Source organism: Colletes gigas, unplaced genomic scaffold, assembly GCF_013123115.1.
Source record: "Colletes gigas isolate AHSC1104 unplaced genomic scaffold, ASM1312311v1 Colletes_gigas_Sc00003, whole genome shotgun sequence".
In the NCBI taxonomy this organism is placed as follows: Eukaryota; Metazoa; Arthropoda; class Insecta; order Hymenoptera; family Colletidae; genus Colletes; species Colletes gigas.
In genome coordinates, this window is record NW_025106632.1 from 8,801,501 (window position 1) to 8,820,083 (window position 18,583).

At 40.9% G+C, this 18,583-nt stretch overlaps 1 protein-coding gene and 1 non-coding gene across 2 annotated transcripts in view; both read right to left on the reverse strand.

Moving 5' to 3' along the window:
* LOC122404471 (calmodulin-binding transcription activator 2) overlaps positions 1–18,583 on the reverse strand; it is a 79,604-nt gene that overhangs the window by 59,527 nt on the left and 1,494 nt on the right. The gene's annotated exons all lie outside the window — the stretch shown is intronic.
* LOC122405002 lies at positions 16,921–17,039 on the reverse strand. The gene has a single exon (XR_006259737.1). It is a non-coding gene; the product is annotated as a 5S ribosomal RNA (ribosomal RNA).

Sequence of the window (18,583 nt, forward strand, 5' to 3'; positions counted from 1 at the left end):
GGCAACGAGACTTTGCGTAATTGCAGGCTAGATTCGCTATTCAACAACCGCTGCAACTCCTCATCCTGGGCTTGCGATTTTGCCAATTCTTCGAAATTAATCGAGTGGTTAACCGTTTCCACTCTGGACAGTGCATTGGCAACGACGTTGTCTTTACCGGAAATATGTTGAATATCTGTAGAGAATTGCGCAATGTAATCTAGGTATCGGAATTGTCGAGGAGAGCATTTATCTAATTTCTGTTTGAAAGCGAAAGTTATGGGTTTATGGTCTGTAAAAATCGTGAAATGTCTGCCTTCGAGCATATGTTTGAAATGTTTTATTGCTAAATAGATAGAAAGTAGTTCCCGGTCGTAAGCTGAATACTTCTTTTCGGCAGATCCTAATTTCTTAGAAAAGAATGCTAATGGTTGTCGTTCGTTGCCGACGCACTGATGTAAAACAGCTCCTACGGTGTAATCAGAAGCATCGCAGGTAACCGACAATGGAGCGTTGACCGCAGGATGAGAAAGCAGGGTTGCGTTTGCTAAACTATTTTTGGTATTTTCGAAAGCCTGACGCGCTTCCGAAGTCCAGGCTATCAGGGTCTTGCCCTTTAAATTGCCGGCTAGAAGGTCGTTCAAGGGTGCTTGAAAGCGAGCGGCATCTGGGATAAAACGGCGGTAAAAATTAAGCATTCCCAAGTACTGCCTCAAATCCTTCGCGTTTTTCGGAAGGGGAAATGACTTTATGGCTTGTACCTTGCCGGGCAAAGGTTGAGTGCCGCTTTCATTTACCCGATAGCCTAGAAATTTAACTTCTTCCTGTCCGAACGTGCATTTATTCGGATTAACAACAATGCCATAATCTTTTAATCGTTTAAATAATAATTCTAAATGGCGCAGGTGATCGGCTTGGGATTCTGAGGCGACCAAAATGTCGTCTATATACGCGTAACAAAAATCGAAACCGCGTAAAATTTCGTCGATAAAGCGCTGAAATGTTTGCGCGGCATTTCGTAACCCGAACGACATGTACGGGAATTCAAAAAGCCCGAACGGCGTTGTAATGGCCGTTTTTCCGACGTCTTCCGACGCAACCGGAATCTGATTATAAGCTCGGACGAGATCTATTGTGGAAAATACCTTTTTGCCACTCAGTTGTTGCGCAAAATCCTCAATGTGACGCACGGGGTATCGGTCGGGAATTGTCCGTGCGTTTAACGCTCTATAGTCACCGCAAGGCCTCCAAGCTTCTTCGCCCTTCTTCGGAACCATATGAAGGGGTGCTGACCACGCGCTCTTCGAAGGACAAGCGATGCCCATCTTCACCATCGCGTCGAACTCCTTCTGGGCAGCCCTGAGCCGGTCCGGTGCAAGCCGCCGCGGCTTGCTGGAAACGGGTGGTCCAGGGGTTGTCTCGATGTAATGCACCGTTTGGTGCGTAGTCCTCATCGGGGTGCCGCTAGGCCGTGTAAGTTCCGGCATCTGCATCAGGAGCTGGTGGTAAACGGTAGTCCCTGCTACTGTCTTCACCGACGGCGTTTCATCCTCGGCTCGTGTTCCGCGGACCGTTAACGACGTGGTCCGATCGACGAGGCGACGATTGCGGATGTCCACCATAAGATCGAAGTGATCGAGAAAGTCTACCCCGATTATGGGTTTTGTAACATCCGCAACCACGAATCGCCACACGAAATCCCGTCGTAGGCCGAGGTGCAGGTTTAACGACACTGTCCCGTAGGTGTTAATTACACTCCCATTCGCCGCCGCCAGCTGGTACTCCGATCTTTCTCGCAATCCGCCTAGCAGGCGGCGCGGAAAAACGCACAAATCGGCCCCGGTATCCACTAAAAATTCCGTCTTCGAGCTGTTGTCTAAGATGAAGAGGCGGCGTGATGCTGGATTTGTGTCGCTGGCCGCCATCAACGACTCCCCAGGTCGTTTTCCTGATCCGTGGCGTTCCTATTGCACGGTGCAACGCACCTCTGCGCGGCCGGACCGAACCGCCAATGGTACCAGCATTTCCCTTGATGGTCCATTTGTCCTCCCGCGGGCCGCTCTCGCGATCGCGATAGAGATCGTCTGCGGTAGCGCGAGTTTGGATGATTTCGGTGGGTCCACCTGCGACGGGAAGATTGCCCCTGGTCCACCAAGGATTCACGGATGGCAGAAATTTCCTGCCTCAAGGAAAGAGCCAATTGCGACATCTTAATGTTTAACATGGCCTCGATGCTCGGGCCCGGCGGGGGTATTTGGCAGGATGCAGATACGCCCGTAATCGCGGCCTCCGTGACGTGTACCCGCGGTGTCATCGTATCCGCAACAGCGTCTGCCAACTCTGCCACCTTATCCAGCGGGGTGTCCCGCTGCGTGGCTAAAATCACCTGCATATTAGCAGGTAGTCGGCCCATCCAAAGCGTCCGCAATACACCGTCCGAAAAAGCCGTACCGGCCAATCCGCGCAGGTGACGAAGAAATTGAGACGGTTTTCTGTCCCCGATTTCCTCGTGTTCCAATAACCGCCGCGTTTTCTGTTCCTGCGACGCACTAAGCCGGCGAATGAACTCATTTTTTAGCGTCGTGTACGGATCCGCGGCCGGGGGATTCATGATAATGTCTCTTACTTCCGCGGCGTGTCGCGCACTTAACGCGCCGAGAATGTACCCGAATTTCGTGGTCTCCGACGTTACATTGGATACCTCAAAACTTCTCTCTACCATCGAAAACCACATCTCCGGGTCTCCCGGACAAAACTCGGGTATTCGTACAGCGACGCGATCAACTGCCAACGGCACACTCCCGGATGTCCCGCGTTAACGGTAGGGTCAGTCATTTTACCAGTCTTGGTCACAAAAGATTAATTTCACCGCACACACACACCGCGCCTACTATTTGTCAGACCGTGTCCTTTCCTTATGTTCTTAACACTATACACTTATTTCTCTACACTAACTAATATTGTCCGTATACAAAAAATGTCCAAATTTTCTTAAAAAAACTTTACTTGCGCGGCGAGATCACGTCGGGGTCACCAATGTGGGATCGGGAAGATAATGACTCCGCTCTGTTCCGTTCCGCACAATTTTATTGTTGCTGTCGTACAACGACGTGACTCGTGGTGCGGGTTACGCTCGACTCTCTGGTACGATCATCGCCACCGTACCAAGAGGCCTTCAAAAACAAAAGACGGTCAGAGACGACGACAACGGCTTTTCGGCTCACGCGGCTCTGGTCGTCTCGTGTGCAACCATCGTCTCGTGTGCAACCATCGTCTCGTGTGCAACCATACATTGTAGCGGCTTCGAACGGCTAAGGCGTATGTGGTGCCTTGGCCGCCACACTACCTTCGAGAGACGCCGACCTAGTTTCCCAGCGACGTGAACGTACAACGCAAACAGCGGACCGGCGGACTTGAATTTTGGAAAGGGACTCCGTAACCGGATGCTTTTTCGACAAGAATATCATTCTTATTTGCGCTGAATATGTATGCATTTCCCTCGGTTGTTCCCCGGCTCCAACAGGGACGATGGTTCCCCGAACTGACCGTGGAAATTCTACAGCCGGAGGAACAGCTCCGAATTTAAATCGAGAAACTTTGTAATTCTACTCGTTCCGGGATCGCCCGACTTCGGTATTTACTTCCATCGTAATAAAATATGCCGGTCTCCTCGATAAATAATATCCGCGAGGAGAAATAGCAACGCTTTTTTTACTATTTTTCTCGGTCAACGAACAATATTCCTGCTATCTGAAACAGCAAATCCTTAAATCCGGTTGATCGTTATACGGTCGCAAAGATAAGAAGAAGTTCGATTAAACTTTGTGGCAAAGATATGAAATAGGAAATACAAAATGGTAGGTAACATTTGTTCAGTTATGGACAATATTACTACTTCCGTTAAAGGCTTATCTGATAACACCTGCCTTAAACACGATTAAAGGTTTTTAGACATTTACTCAGATAAGGGCTATTCGAAAATAGTATCAATAACAATATCTTGATAAGTAACCTTCTAGCGACGAAGACGTTAAATATTGTTTAGACCAAGATAAGGGAAACTCGAATCAACTTTACTATTGACAACAAGAAATCTATAATATCCATCTAGTAACTAAACTGTAAAATATGAAGTATACTACTCTTTCCACTACCTAATACTGCAACACCTTTTATATAGACACCACAGACGAAGTATACGAATAGACCTTTCACCTTATGAACTTTCGTGACCCAATCGGCCAGAAATTTTCGACGAACAAAAAAATTTCAAATCGTTCTAAAAAAATTATTTGCGTTTGCAGGGGTCAATTACAATCATTTTTGGTGAACAGACATACCCCCGAAATCCTACGCATTTTTGAGAAAAAAATTCCTTACCGAAAATATAATGTGTGGCCATGACGGTTTGTGTAACTTCATTTTCTGTCTCATTTCTTCTTGTGTTTATTTTTGTAACCTTTTGGTAATGTTGTGAATAACACATAATCGTAGTGGGGCTCTAGAGCCCCAGAAAAATGGACCGAAAAAGTACATTGTAAGGTCGTAGAAGACACTCCTGATAGACACTTCGCGACAGATTGTTGATAATGCTGGATCTGCTATCATTGCCTCACTGACGAGTCCTACCAGCGGGCCCCAGGACCTCACTGGCTCCCTTCCACTCTACCTTCCCTTTCCTTCTGCTATTTCACTAGATTCTAGAACACCAAGCTATGCCAGAATCGCCTACAAAATTATCATTTCTTCAAATATCTAAACGCCGTCTTAACACATCAACTGTACTAAGGAGTCTAAAAAAATAATTCCCAAAATTTGAATGTTAATGATAATGCTACCTAGAATAGGACTCTTGAATTTTATCGAGTATGATAGTTGTCCAATTGTCCACAAAACATAGTATCGTTTACGTGGCCAATTTTGAGGGACGCCTCCCAAAACTTTAGTTGTTTAAAAGCAACATATTTCTTTGGTCCGTGAAATCCGCCATTTCGTAGGAACCAACCCAATACGTATGTATGTATCTCCGTTCTCGCGATGATAATCGATGCCACGTCGGCAAAAAAGCTCACGTTCCTCGAATGAAAAATGCGCCACGTAGAATCGGTAGTTCGGGCACGCGTCGGTTCAGCTGGTTAAACGCAACGCAATTTACGTGTATTAGGTCAGCAGAAGCGCCCGTAACAAGAGGAGATGCCCGTCGTTGGCGCAAAAATGTTTCCCCCCGCCCCGCCCCCCCCCCTCCCTGTTTTTGCGGTGTTTTCCTAAACAAGCACCGCGTCTCTGAACAAAGTTCGCGCGAAAAAGCGAAGGCATTTTGCCCGCCGCGAACTTGTTTGCTTTAAGTTCGCCCCGCGTTGCCTCCCTCACGATGTGCATCGCCGCGCGTTTCAGTTTGCCCAACATTAATATCCTGCGGAAATGCACACAACGCCGCAACTATCTCCGACGCTAACCCCGGCCCGAAAGACTATTACCCGAAAAGGTAACAACTTCCTGAGTTTATCGCTGCATAGTCGGAACTCGATTTCCTGAACGGCCACTTTCCCGCTCCCGGATTTGCTCTTTTAGCCCCTGATATTCCTCCGCGAATCGCCCCGACAAACGCGCCAGTTGCTACAAACCTGACACCAGACGATGATGCGAATTTTAGAAATAAACGGAAGAACGATCGTTGGAAATCGAGTTTCGAAAGATTAGAAACTGTCGACGAGAAGATAACGATGTGTATTAATTATTCTGCAAGACTAAAATTTCAATTTCAGACCATTGTGATCTACATAAACTAAAATTTGTTTCCGTACTTATTTTCGTAGCCTTGCTAAAATTCATAAATCATACAAATTTGTTTCCCTTGACATCTCAACTTGAGAATTAATTTTCGTAGTCCTATAGTGGTAAATATATGGGTGACGTGGCAGTCAAAGTGTTAATATAGGGAAGATAGTAACACTTTGGACTTCAGCACAAGTGGAAACAGTAGATAATGATCAGACATGCCAGAACAATTCGTATTCAGCTTTTCAAATTTTACCTCGAAATCGAGGCTTCAAAAAGTGAAATTTTATTTCTTGTTCGAGATTTGTTTTTCGATATAGGGTGATTTTTTCAAACTCGAAGCGCTGTGATCTCGGGGCCCATTTAGGGGGTAGAAATTATAAAATCTTATTGAATATATCTATAACGATAGAAATTCTCCCGTGTTCGTCAGGCCCTGTTACAACTGATATTTATTTATTTAGTGCATTACAGGAAAAGTAAACATACACGAATGTATTTGAATACTTTAATAAAACAAAACGAAGGGTTGTATACTGAAAAAAAGTATGAATTTTACCCGAAAAATAGCAAAAATAAGTCGTGCAACAAATTGGTGAATATATGATTAGTTAAGTTCCATAAAAAAATTGATTCATTACGCAACCTAATAAATAAATACACTTGTTCTTGCGACTAAAGTATGATAATACAAAAAATTATCAAATTCTTAAACACAATTATTTACAAATCATCGGTAATAGAAACCAGAGTGAATAGTAATACTTTGACTTTAAAATACAATAACTCAAAAAGTTAAACGATTATTAAAGCAACCATTAGCGATCTGTGCATTTAAAAGAATTAATATTTCTTTAAATTCATTGAACGACAGAAGTGAGCGATGAAGGTACCTAATAAAATACAGAATTTGAACGTTTAGAATCGAAAAGCAAATTGAAAGCTTTCGTTATATTGAAAGTTTCATGAAATTCGACGGGAGGCAGCGAAGTTTCCGGTGAAAAGCACGGTCGTCAAAGCGTTAATTCAAATTTGTTTAACGATAAGAGCACGGGGCGGTAATATTTCAATATTTATAGAACAATGAATTAAACAAAATTCCCCTTTGAGCGAAACGTCCGGCCGTAAAACTGTTAAAACGACACTTCGCGCGTTTTGATCGCGAGCTGGCCGAGAAAATGAACGTGACCGAACGTCGAAATAAACAAGTACATTGGAAATCCTATCGTGCACGTAAGGGGACAGTAACGAAAATATATTGCACGGCTCGGATTCGTGTGTCAAGCATTTAATCTCGCGTGAGATGTAAGTGCATCGCAGCAAGCTGTAAATAAAATTTCACGAGTTTCCACTGCCCCTCACCGTTCTAACTCTAATTCCCCCTAATGGAAATCACGATGCTTCGAAGAAACGTTTACTCGTACAGGGTGAATTTTTTCCTTGCTTGTAAAAGCTGTAACCTCGATCGGGGCATGAATGCTTTCCGGAAGTCATTCCAGAAAGCTGATACCTGCGATCACACTTACATCTACCTACTACTACTGAAAAATCTATGTAAAATTGTTGCAAATTTTATTTCTCGGAGTATTGCAAAGTTGACCGTAGATCGGAGCATACGAAATGTATTTTCATGCATTGGACGAGAATCTAGTATAACCCGGGCGAGAGATTATTATTCTTCGCGTAAAAATACGTCGAAAATGTGGAATGAAATTTGTTCGTGGGATGCTTCGCTTTCGAGATAATTGAATTTAAAGATTGGGTACGCGCGGGATTCGGTGAGATTTGAGCAGCGCGTCTGACCATTGCTCGCTATTTCTACTTGCGCTGATATCTAAGCCGGTTATTAAAGTCGGGAAACCAACGAAAATTATGATTTTCATTTAGTACTGTGGCGTATCGACTATGTTTCATTTTTATGGAAGAATATTTGCACAAATTTGTCATTTTTTCTAGCGGTGGACAGCAATTAACCAGTCGAAAGTAAAATGTTTTGTGAAACTTGAATGGATTCGCCAAGGCAAAGGAAAAGCATACAGAAAATTTAATAGTCGAGCTAGAAAGTGAAATAAAAATTCCTCGAAGAGATAATAATAAATAAAATTTTTACACTCTTCAATTTTCAAACGGGGCAAAATAATTTTCTGCCGGCAGTTTTCCGAACCGTTAACATTTTATTATCGCTATTATTACTACAAAGTAAAGATTATAATTAGTACGATTCTTGTTATTCTTTTCGAGTCTACGGTAACTATACGTCGAAGTATATCTCTTTATATAGGGGAACGTTCTTGACCTATATTCGATCGATAATAATAATGCATGCACAATAAAATTACTTCATTTTTTTGAAAGTATGCTGAGGTTATTCGTTGTCCGCGAATGAAAGATATTTCCGGTGACTGTATCCCGTCCACGGGAAAGAAAGCTGTCGAAGTTGTTTTGTCCGTCGCAGCAAGAATGATAGCAAAGGAAAATGGAGAAGAAAAGAAACAAAATGGCTCTGCCAAAATGTTAATATTGGACCGTGAGTTATACGTTTCAAAATCTACCACATCGAACGATGCTTCTAAAAAGACTCTCTGTTCCGGTAATAGTACGAACTTAATTTATAACGAAAAATTATTTTCGACCGTCGTATCGAATGATAATGGCTCGCCGCTCGCTTCGATCAAATATCAAACTGCAATTCTAGTTTGAAATCCGACCAGAACGATCGCCAACCGGATTCTCTATTTCCCACTAATGAGAAGAAAAATAATTGCACACCCGAGAAACAATATTATTCGAAAAACAAAACGTGCACGTTAATAATTTCTTTCTTTCGCCTAGATCCAGAAATCTGAAACGAAATTGTCACGAGTCTCCAAAACGATCGATATAGAATTTGAAAAAATTGTAAAGAAACGAGAATTGTCGTTCGTTGTTCAAAAATAAAATTTGCAGGGTCCTGGCTGGCACGACGAAACCTATCCAGCACTATTTGGACAAAAGTAAATGTTATTGCAAACAAGCAACGACCGGAAAGCACGTGCTGCGAGTGCATTCACTCCCGCGAAACGAAACGAAATAGTCGCGTTTGCTGTATTTTATACGCGCCATCCATAATATTCCAAAGAGCCTTTTCCCAATGGCGGAGGTGTCACTACGCTGCACAACGTGTACGCGTTCCACGGTGACGCAGGAAATGATAACAAATGCGCGCGTTTCCGCATTGAACGGTAGAAAAGTTGTATTAATGCCCGGAGATATTACCGCGAACACCTTCGACGTCGCGAGAGCCGCTTTTATCGCTTGTTTATATTACAGTACACGGACTCGACGTTCGCGAAAGGAATACATCACTTTTTGCGCCGATAGTGCCTACGATAAAACGATCGCGTCGCCGGAAAAAACGTGTTCCGCGAACAGTGTAAAGACATCCATTAAGAAAAATAGGGATTTACACTATCCGATTCGTAACGGTGCCCTACACTTTAAGGAAACTTTCACAAATAAATAGTTCCTATCGACGTTCCGTGGCAGAGAAAACTCCTCGAGTCTATTTACGAACCGTGTCTGTGGAAAAATTTCAGGAAAAACTGAACTGGACTGTTTTCTTTATTACACGGCTCGTAAAACTGGCGATTTATGGAATTTATAACACCTAAGGAACTCTGTTTTGTATAGTAAAAATTATGTAAATCGAATGATTATTCCAACTCCGTTCACATAAAAACGGAACGTATTGTTAATTATTTTAGTGAATTTTATAAGCGATATTTTCTCTGCATAATTTTTATTTTGTTGCTCTCGCATATTACTTCATTTTTCCTGTGAATGAATGAATAATATAATTTCTCGAGAGAAAGTTGCAAAATAAAATTAATAAAATCAGGAATGCAAAGCTTTTTGGAAGTTGCATTTTTATTACGCTTATAAACGAATGTGAGAATTAAATAGAGCGTTAAAAAAAGCCAACAAATTTATCTCTCGCCCTCTTCTGCCAAAGTATCTATAAATGGTAAACGTTTGCTCTATAGTTTTATACCTTCCTAAGAAATCGTTGCAATTTATGTCTGTCGAGAATTGCCTCGATGAAAGGGTGGAAAACGTGACGATATAATTTTGTACGAGCAATCACGATGAATGGAATGCGTTTCGACTATAAAGTTGTTACGTTCGGTGCCGCGGCTGTCTCGGCAATTAAATCACGCCCAAACGAGGTACAAAATTCGTACAGCTTTCCCCGAGCCGAACCCTTGCACTTTAATTATCTTTGTTTCGACACCACGTGATTAGCAACACAGGCTTCTCTATCATTGATCCAACGTGCATGCACGAGTCGTGGATTTTAGCCTTTAACATCTAGAAACCCGGCTACCACGACGTAAAAGTACCAGGGAAAAGATGTTATTAGAGACTTAACATCTACCAGTCGATATAAAAGACTATGTAAAAATGGCTGATCCATAAATTCACGTTGAACAAATTTGTATCGGCTACCTCGACGTAAAAGTACCAGGGAAAAGATGTTATTAGAGACTTAACATCTACCAGTCGATATAAAAGACTATGTAAAAATGGCTGATCCATAAATTCACGTTGAACAAATGTGTATCAGCTACCACCACGTAAAAGTACCAGAGAAACGATGTTATTAGAGACTTAACATCTACCAGTCGATATAAAAGACTATGTAAAAATAGCTGATCCATAAATTCACGTTGAACAAATGTGTATCAGCTACCACCACGTAAAAGTACCAGAGAAACGATGTTATTAGAGACTTAACATCTACCTGTCGACATAAAAAACTAAACAAAAATCCATAAATTCACGTTGAACAAATTTTTAACAGCTACCTCGACGTAAAAGTACTAGGGAAAAGATGTTATTAGAGACTTAACATCTACCAGTCGATATAAAAGACTAAGCAAAAATCCATAAATTCACGTTGAACAAATTTGTATCTTCAATTTAAAAAAAATCGGGAAGCTCCACGGGGAACCTTGGTAAAGCGTTGAAGTAATTTATTTAATTGTTTTCAATTTGTAAAATTGCTTGAAAAGGGGCGTTGGTCGTGAAAAGGTTGGGAAACACTGGGTTAAACGGGGTCGTGGTCAGTCGTGTTTTTCATTCTCCCATAATCGCGACCCTTCCGCGCAATTTTCACCCCTAATACGATCCCACGCGCCGTCTGCAATTTTCCAAACGACCAATTAACGTTGCTGCACCCAACGCGTCCAAATGATTTCGCTCGCGTACTCAATTACGGAATTAGAAATTCGAAGATGAATAGAATTCCGTCGTCCGCGCGGCGGAAGGGCACGTTGATGAAAACGAAGAGGGAATGGAATTAGTCGGGGGAAACGACAGATCGTTTTGCGAATTTACGCGGCGAGTTTCAAACATATTACATTTTCTCGAAATCTAGCTGTGGATTTTGCGAAGTCTGTAAATTTCGTAGCGTAATTTTCGAGTTAGAGTATACTGAAAGGCAGGTAGACGAGGTAGACGAAATGAATTTTGTCTGTCGGTTACAGCTTTCTGTGGACTTTGCTTGATTGGGCCAATGTTGTAATTTGAGATTTTACGCACGTGATGGCTAATTTAGTTTTCGATTGTCGATCGATGGTATTTCATTTACCATGTACGATCAAAAATATGACGAGTGGCCCAATTTCGACAATCGTCTATTTGGAACAGGGAGGATAGACGATTAATTATATTTTCCCGGAGCGAAACGTGTCTCCGAAATGGAATGGAATCTGATCGTATCAACGTCCTTAATCGTAAAACCGGTTGACGAGCGTCCGTGATGTACGAACGCGGATCGACGACAGAGGAATGATTTATCTGCGGCGCAAGCTGAAAATCGCGCAGGCAACAGCACTTAATTGCTGAAAGGGACGCGTCTACCAAATGAGATCCTACAAGAATATTATTCACGGGGACGCTCGTGATTTCCCGAACACGGGAGGATCTAGTCGATCCAAATATTCGATCCTCGGACATCAAAGAAACTAATACCAGAGAAAGTACTAAAGGAAAGTTTGAAAAGTTTTCGACGTCTCTAATGTTCACTATTTCGATTGAAAACTACCAATAATGAATACTTCATATTTATTATCTTAAAAATTTATTTTAGTCTGAATAAAACTATTTAAATGTGTTCTGTAGTCCTTCCTTTACACGTTATATTTAACTAAGATTACTAATCGTTCAAAGTGACGTAAATGCACAATTTTTCTAAACCTTATCGACAACTGGCACCTTACACTATCGGTAGCGGACGTGTTTGTGATTAAACCGTGCGAGGTTATTCCATTTCGATCGTTCGACGTTGTAACGTAGAAACGGTATCTCTGATTACTTTATTTGGAGCTTTGTCGAACGTGATTGGCCCTTCGGAATTTCCGGAAGAGCCATGTTTCCTCCAGGGCGAACCGTACGCGAAACATTCCCCACTAATTAAAAGCATCGAATTCCGAAAACTGACCGTACCCGGATTGTTGGGAGAAAGGGAACAACGGTGCGTCGAAAATGGCGCCTCAACTTCGTACCTGTATGCCTTTGAAGTCACATTTGACCACTGTATTTATATTTATTAAGTTCCTTTCCATCCTACTACCGATATGCATGGAATTGTGAAGTAAATTATATTCATTGTATGTACTATAATATCTCCCACTTGTATTCATACACTACAATGACAATCCGCTATAAATGAAGAGAAAATTTATTTCTTGTGAATTCTTTCCATTTATTTTTATCAAATTTTATTTCCAATTTAAGTCCTTAAATATCACAATCTATGAAAAAATGGACGCACAACTCAATTTTTTCATTCATAGCGAATCGCCATTATAGCTACAATAAAATGTCACTTATAAAATTGAGCGATTATTATCCGACTAATATATACGATACATAATATTATTTAATTATAGACTCTCTTCTAGATATTTATTCGATTCACGTTTCACGAGAAAAACGTATGATAACGATTTTAATGGGCTCTAGTCATTTATTTATATTTATTTATGCAAAGCGGTGCATACGCGCGAGGTAAATTGTTAAAGCGAATGGTCACTGATGCCAACCGTTGTGCTCGAATGGACATTTTCTAGGCGGTCATCCGAGTTAGCAGAGGGTTACAAAGGTCTAGCGTTTAACGCAGGTTTTTCAAACAAAATAAATTGAATTTCCCAATAATCGTACAGGAAAGTATTACAATTACTCGATAACATTTCATTCGCGCCCTAAATCGAATAAAACAACCCATTCGTCTTTGGTTACAAATTTTAATTCATAAATAAATTTAGAATTGAAAATTAAAGAAAATTGGTTCGCGAACTAATCTAAAATTTGTATCAATTGTTCGTGATTAAAATTCCCCCGTAAAAACACTTTTCCAACGTTCCATAAAAATCTTAATGAATCTTCCGCGCAAAGAGAAAATTAATTTAGGCTAATACATCGAGATTCGAGGAGGCCAGATGGAGCGGCACAATACGAACACAGCGATTATAGAAATTTATTAATACACCATGCAAAGGTATTCCTGAAAGGTGAAACTGTATTTCCAGCCACCGTGGCTCAATCGGATTTATCGATTTAACCGGGTCTAATCCCGACGATGATTGAAGCGAGCCTGAGCGTGAAACTTTGCGTCTTTAACACACCACACAACAGGTATCCCCCGTGTGTGAACGCACCGACAGTTCTATTATTATCGTTGCACGTGCCGCTCTATCGACGAATAATCGCCGTGCACGTTCGATAGCCGGCGCATACATAATCGGCTCTAATATGTACATATTTATTTGCTTTTTAACGTCGAACGTACGCGCCATAATTTATACGCCGGCGGTGTGTACGTACGCGCGCGGATGTTGCGGACACGCCGTATAATCCATGATATTGTGCACGATTTCTAAGCGTTTTCCGCGCCCGGTGCCAGACATTACACCGGAGCCGCGCGTTAAACGCGGGCTCAACAAGTCCAGCGAAGCTTGTGCACGTATACAGCTTCGAGCGAAAAGGCAGCGCTCGAGTTCATGATTTTCATGAAACATGTGCCCACGCTGACGGGCGACATCTACTGCGTGTCCGCGAGAAGTCGACCAGTGAAAGGAATGCGCGTCCGATTGGCGCGTTGCGTCCCCACTCTAGAAACTACGCGACGGTGGCGCCATACCGTGGAACTCGGAATAGTCGGAGCAAGCGGGCCCGTGTCCGAATAATTACATTTACATAGTATTTTATTATATTTACCTTGCTCTCGGTGTCTGTCAAACGAACATTTTGAAAGAAATAATTGTAACAGAAAGGAATTATGACGAGAATGGATCTTTATCGTCTGAAAGCTCCTCTTAAGAGCAAGATAAGCATCGTAAATAATAAGTACGAGTATAACTGAAAAGCGGCGTATCAACGAAGCACTCTGAAACGGAGCGTTTTAAAGCAGACACGTCTGCGTAAGAACGGAATCGTTGAATTCTTTACACTTGCGGCTGTTTCCTTTTATTCTACTTACAATTAATTCCAAAGAATATGCTCGGTTGTTCTATTGAAACTTCAAGGTGTCGTTTGTTTTCTTGCTAAGCCACCAGATAAAAGTTTATTAAGGTACTTCGTTACAAATAAACTCTTTTAATCGAAACGATAGTAATGAAACATAAGTATTTATTCCAATAAATTTGTACGTTCTCGAAATCAGTTCATGATTTGTTATTAATACGGTCAGGTGCCAAATTATTAATTACAAAACAAAACAAACGTTATAGAAGCAATTACTAAAATTTTTTTCTCGTAAATACTAATAGGTTTTTCTAAAAATACACGGTATATCCTAAAACCTGAATTTCTTTTATATAAGCGATACCAATGGCATCGTTTATTGAAACAGGGTGGCATTCTGCTTAACGAAGCCTCGCTTATGGCTATGCTCACTCTGATTAATATACAAAGCTGGTGCCAATAACTGTAGTGCCATAAGTGACAGTACCTTTTTGACGCTCGTCGAGAAATTACAATGAAGCAAAAGGCTGAGCCAATGCGTGCTACTTTTTGACTTCGAAACGCATTGATTCGCTTTTCTTGCAAGGAAAACCGTTCGACAGGATACTGAACATTTTCTTTCAAGTTCTACTAGCATTTTAAAACATATATTCCATCGTAAGAAATGTACTTTTAATAATTGTAGTTGTTTTCGAGACAGAGTCTGAACGTGACATCCATTATTCTCAAATTTTAGTTTGATAGATAAAGTTTTTTTTTGAATTAGGAAAGAATATCTATTTTGATATGTAGGATAGCTTTAAAATGGTTAATGCATTGTTTGATAAAGCTTCCTTTTGTGACGACGCTTCCCGCGCTCGCCGATAGATGACTACGCTCAACTTTTCTTTCGCACAAGTGCTCGACCGACCATTGAATATCCCCTCTCCTTTCCTCCTGCTGTCTCACTTACTACTTCTTACAAGTCGCTACACTACATTTGAGAAATATGACTGCTGTTTCTTGCTTAAAAATTTCAGCATTGCATACTTTATCAACCCCCAATAGTGAATGGACCAGGACTACTTTGTACGAGGAAAACGAAAATAAAAAAGAAAACGAGTAAAAAGGATCAAACAATGTTTAAAGGGTTAAAGTGGATCCAGAATAGAAATACTTTCTTTCTATATCTCTAAGAGGTTTCCAGGAGCAAAGGTAAGGTCGAAATTCTTGAGAACTTCTCGGGGAACTGGTTACAGCGACGCGACCAATGGCCCCTAACATCCGGGATGAAATATGGGAACAAAGGCATTCTTAGCTTGCCTCTGCTCCCTTTACCTAATATCGAACGACAAACGACGACATTCGAATGTCATCGAGACTCGGGGCGACTTAAAATAAGATTACAATCGGGGCACGGAAATGGCATGGGACCTTCCCCCCTCTCGTATGGAATGCAGCCAAACAGAGAGAAATTTTATCGAAAAAGAACAACGCGACTCCGTACGAGAAACAAGCCAATACAAAACCTTAACGTAATAACATAAAGTCTGATGTGCATTGTATCGAGTGAGCAAGCCGCTTTCGCTTTTCCTTCAGAATGTCCCGGCACTTCGTTGAATCGCACTTCGGTGGGACGCGTTAAACGCGGGGTTTCCTTAAACAGGAGATTACGACTTGGCTTCTAAGTTCCAAGCTACGGATCGACCAACCGTTTCTCCGCCCCCTCGGTTCCCCCAAGAAAGGTAAAACCGTGTATGTTCGTTTCGTCTTTTAATAGCCAACGGGGGCTGAAACTTAAAATTTTCAGCCGGCGCCATCGCCCCGAATATCGATTATCGTTTCCGATACAGCGCGATAAGATGAATGATAAAACAACCACCACCGGGGAGGGGGGGGTTGGCGGTGGAGTGAAATAAAAAAATAAAAGGTGGCTAAACCAGCGCCCCGGCGGTTTTAACCCTCTCGCGCTGAATCTAAAAAACTCATCCTCTCGAAGTAAATTTGGGTCGAACCGACTTCGATGCTAAATATACGAACGGTAAAACAAACCGCGCGGAGATACAGAAAATAATGCACGAATTATTTCGTAATTTTACTTTCGAGCTTTAACGATACAATAATACTCGTATCGTCGTTTACGTTTGTTTGTGGACAACGTGCTCGTTTATTTTAATTTGGACGAATTGTCAGCAGTTGGGGCACTCGACGAACGACGGTTTTAAATTTCGCGAATTATTTTTCTTAAAAATGTAAGGCTACGTCAATGTGTTTCGCTCTTTTAAGTATTCATTCGCATTACATCTTTGGTTTATCGTGGCACCGTAAGACGTAGGTGTATGCAAATAGATCTAGCATATTCGAGAACAAAACGACCGATCACCGGTTTGTTTTACATTTACACGTGTAATTAACCGTTCGACCGGTCCAATGCATACCACTCTTGTTTTGGTTGCATTATAATTTCTGATTTTCTCCTTATCATACATTTCGAGCGTCAGGGGAACGGTGCAGCATACTCGATAATTGCATTTCTTCGATACAGTTACTCCCACTCGTATTCGTACATTATAATGGTGATTAGAAATGAAAAGAAACTCTTGTTTCTTGTGAATTTTTTCCGATTTATGTTCATCAAATTTTTAGAGGTACAATATAAACGATATATAGTAATAATAATGTCAACAATACGCGGTGTTCCTAAATGGTCACCCATTTTAGTACTAACCGCGCCCAACGTTGCTTAACTTCGGTGATCGGACGAGAACCGGTGTTTTCAACGTGGCATGATCGTTGACAAATTTCATTTTTTATTTATTCAAACACACACCCTTAAGAAGTGAATCATTATAGTGTACGAATACAGTGGGAATACCCCTGGGAAAAATTTTAATGAGTGATTCTAGAGGCCAAAATAAGACTAAAATCAAGAATACCAATTTGTTGATGGAGGCTTCGTTAAAAAGTTATTAACAATTAAATTCAAAAATTTCAAATCGTTCTGGAAAAATTATTATCGGCTGCAGAGGTCAATTACAATAATTTTTGGTGAATAGACATACCCCCGAAATCCTACCCACTTTCTAGAAAAAAATTCGGGAAGGTTGAAATTTTTCGACGAAAAAAAAATATTTCAAATCGTTCTGGAAAAATTATTTTCGGTTGTGGGGGTTAATTACAATAATTTTTGGTGAATAGACATACCCCCGAAATCCTGCGCATTTTCGAGAAAAAAATTCAGTACGGGCAGAACTTTAAACGTTAATAATTTGTTAACAAAGCCTTCATCAACAAATTGGTACTCTTGACTTTCGTCTTATTTTGGCCTCTAGAATCCCCCATTAAAATTTTTCCCAGATCAAACACCCTGTATAAAATACGAGTATTGCATTTTCGATAAACAAAAATATTTAACGCATCAGTGTTTTCTTTTTCTAACAATACCTACTAGAATAATATTACGACAGGGTAATTGCACGCCCAAGTTATATGTCGCGAAGAAGTTATCGCAATTAATGGTATAGCCTCTTGCATGAAACATAATACTGTAAACTTGCCAGTATTTGTAATTGTTTTTAAATACGAGAAAAATTAACGTGACTTGCCCAAGTTTCGTGTTTCCTTGCTATTCTAACGATAAGTATATCTTAGTTTCCATTCTTCGTCCATAATCTAATATACCTGGCTTGAAATAAATAAATCAACAGACGATTTTATGGAAATAATAAATATTGTAACCCACGTTATTAATCCCAGGCGTATTGATAAAATATTTTCTTTTCGCGTTCTACCTTGTCGAAGTATTGATTTAGCGTGCCATACTATAGAATTACCTTTCGATTTACAATATACAGAATTATTACGGTCTGTGGCTACACGTTCTTTCACGGAAAACATCGTCTACGTTTCCCTTATTATCCGCGTTCCGTTCTTCCGTCTTTTCCACAAAATCTACGACTTTCTTATCTCCCTTTGTTATCCCTCTATATTCCATTTTCGAAAATAAAACGAAGAATTTTACATACAATGAGACTTGAGTCCAGTGAACCCAAGTCTATTTCCACGTGTGTGTATCCTTCGTAAAGAGTGACATTTGGGTTCCTACTCCCGCCGGGAAAAGTGTTTATAGTATCAACATTATGGTTGATGCTGTGTCAGCCTCAATATGCTCGAGAAATTGAAATTGCGATAAAGTCTAAGTGAGATTCACGTATACATTTGGTTTAGTAAATTGACATTATGTTTTTAATTTCTCAAGAATTTTACAATATTTACGAAATATTACATTTATTATTTTAAGCTATTTTTTTGCCATTTTATTTCACCAGGCACTTGGCTATTG